The sequence below is a fragment of the Schistocerca piceifrons genome, chromosome X (genome assembly GCF_021461385.2).
Source record: "Schistocerca piceifrons isolate TAMUIC-IGC-003096 chromosome X, iqSchPice1.1, whole genome shotgun sequence".
Taxonomy (NCBI): Eukaryota; Metazoa; Arthropoda; class Insecta; order Orthoptera; family Acrididae; genus Schistocerca; species Schistocerca piceifrons.
The window spans coordinates 127,647,151-127,650,208 of NC_060149.1; the positions used below are offsets into that span (position 1 = coordinate 127,647,151).

Here is a 3,058-nt window from a genome sequence, read left to right on the forward strand (position 1 = left end):
ACTGGTCAACGACCTTCTCATCGTGGAGGGACAGCACGGGCAATGGCTGGCCAATGAAGGGACACACCTCAAAATATTCTCTACCAACTACAGACTCCAACAGGATACCTATGCAGACACTGCCACTTCTCAGCTTTAAGCATAGGGAACCCTCACTATCACAGTTGCATAGCAACATCCACAGTTTCAGCATCTGCCAATGGAGCAGGCTACTTCTGTGACCACAACATTACTGTCTCTGCCACTTAACCGCCTCGTCAATCTAACGCCGATCATCAATCACGTTATGGATGAACACATATATTGCACAATTTCTGTTCCAATCATTCGATTGTATGCATCCTCACCTGGATCTTCTACATAAATATCGCCAACAGTCGACTTTGGCAGATTTAGAATGGTTGAATGTCTCTGATGGTTTTGTTACACATTTAATAACCGATGACTGGTCCACTTTCCAACTCAGTGAGCTCTCCTGACTCAGCCATTCTACTGTTACTGCTTCTCCACTAAGAGCACAACACTGTTAATATCATTTTTATACCGGCGGTTCCGTTACGGAATTTGTTTCATACTTAAGGTTTAAAAAACGGAAGTATCAAAAAAGTTCCGCAATGAATGTATACCCATAGACTGTCAAAAAACGGTCTGGATCAAAAAGTCAAAAAAAGTATAGCAAAATGCATTTCTTTCACACTTACATCAAAGTTTCTGGGGAAAATCGTTTTAAATTGATGTTGACATATTTCTGTTGCACTCGCTCATGTTGTAGGTAAGGTTTTTGTGCTTTCGTGATGAACTGTGGTTTGTATATAATACATTTTCTGAATCAAATAAATCTTGATGTTTTGAAACTCTTTGGATTTCGCCTTTTGTTCAACTTCAAGATTTCTAATTGGTTAGATCTATTTTATTACTCTGTATTAGTTTTCTGTAACATAAAATTTTCCGCATATTGCGTCATGCCTTATGTGATGGCTCAGAGATAGCCGTGGGTGGGTGCTGGCTGGTGTAACGCTGACGACCAGTCGAGCGTGATAATACATTGTTGTTGGAGCCCGTGAGATTTGCCCATGCACTGGTGAGAAATAGAGACTCAAAGTTAATTTAACTATGAAATTATTGTTCTTGCTAAAAAGCCAGCCAATGTAACGAAGCAAAGAGGCAACAACTACTGTTGGTTGGTGAATCTGCATATCTGTTTCCTGTTGCTTGAAATATGGAAGGTAAATATGATGCTTATGTTGACACGACAGAACTTTTTTTGCCTGTTGGAACATGTCTGGAAACTACCGGAACTGGTTGATTGGGCATTTCACATGAGATAAGAGTTTTGGTGAATCAGCGTCCACAAACACTTTCCCCATACCACTAATACCGAAGCAGCGTAAAGGATTGAAAGTATTCGGAATTATTTAGCTGCCTTACCATGGACGTGGCTTATAAAAGTTTGATTTCCCCTGGATGCAGGGTACTGTTGTCATGCCATCATAATCGTTATTGTTGTTCAACACTTTTTTCTGTTAAGGAGATATGTGCAACGAAAATAGTGGGTCTCAGACATATATATTACAATGAACAATTCACCAAGTATGAAAACTCTCTCCAAAAATGTGTAAGTCTGAAATCTTTCACCTACTGATTCTTCTTCTTCTTCCTGAAACGTTTATGGTGATGAAGGCACTCAAATTTCTCCACAAATTAGTGAGTGTAAATGTAGGTTAGAAGCTCTGCCTTAACCTTGCGGTAACCACTGCATGTAATTTAGTGGATTAGTATGTTACGACAGTTGACAACAGAATCCTGTGAGTGCCTATCATGACTGAAAAGAGCATATTCAATGACCCTAACAAGAACCACATTTCCCATACTGGTGCAAGAAGATGAAAAATTTATAACATCACAGTCAGTAAGCCACTGCAATGATGTTGATTAATATTTAATTATTTCTTCTTAGATTCTGTTATTAAAAGCAACAGACGCTAGGTTATTTAAAGTATTCTAGTTGTTTACAAGCACTAGTGTCGTTTCAGTCTTTCAGCGATGGGTTTGATACAGTTTTCCACACTAGTCTATCCAGTACACATCACATTATCTCCGTATGATTACTAAAACCTTCATTCATTTGTACCTGATTACTATACTCACGCATCGGTCGCCATTTACAAATTTTTTTCCGTCCACAATTCATTCCAGAACCAAATTTGTTATTTCTTGACGTCTCCCCATTCATTCAGTTACATTATGCCGTATGCTCTTTTATGTGCAAGTCGATGCTGTACCGCTTCATTAGTTACCTGATCTGCCTAACTATTAACTATTCTTCTGGAATACTGCATTTCAAAAGCTTTTATTCTCATTTTCTATAGGAAAATGTATTTGGTTATTATTTTTCTTTCTTTGCAGTTTCGATCCAATAACTGATAAGGAAAAGATGGGAGAGGAGGATGAGGTGGAGGAGACAGAGAAGAAATATGTGTTTTTGTGAGAGTGGGGACATTGAAGGTGAAATTTATAAATGTCAACAATTTTTAATTAGTATGACTGTGATTAGAAAATGCTTTGCTTCATGATTGTTCTTCTTTACAGTTCTTGATCTTATAGAAGATGATGATGTTGATGAAGATGAAACTGACGAATTCATTAGTGAAAGTATATAACAAGCACTCAAGTATCAGAAAGAATATTTGCTTTAGATAAATGTAATCTTTTTGTAATAAAATTTTTCACCTAGAGTGTTTTTTTGAGGGTTTTTTCCTCCATTAGAGAGAGAATTTTAGGAGCTTAAGTATTTTATTGTTGGAAATCCTGTACGTTAAACCAGTATGATGTAATGCTGTGTGTGTGTGTGTGTGTGTGTGTGTGTGTGTGTGTGAGAGAGAGAGAGAGAGCACCAAGTTGATGATAGGTACAGTGTATGACATATTTTATATTTTTCACTTGATACAATTCAAAATGATAGTTTATTAACACTAAAACTACACACTATGACACTAAGCACATGAAAATAATGTGTAATCAACCCCTCATTCCAAATTTGGTGTTTGTAACCGAGTCG

At 37.3% G+C, this 3,058-nt stretch overlaps 1 long non-coding RNA gene across 1 annotated transcript; it reads left to right on the forward strand.

The window, feature by feature from the left end:
• Positions 1-1,089: 1,089 nt before the first annotated feature.
• LOC124721195 lies at positions 1,090-2,682 on the forward strand. The gene is made up of 3 exons (XR_007006291.1): positions 1,090-1,226; positions 2,407-2,505; positions 2,590-2,682. It is a non-coding gene; the product is annotated as an uncharacterized LOC124721195 (long non-coding RNA).
• The last annotated feature ends 376 nt before the right edge of the window (positions 2,683-3,058 follow it).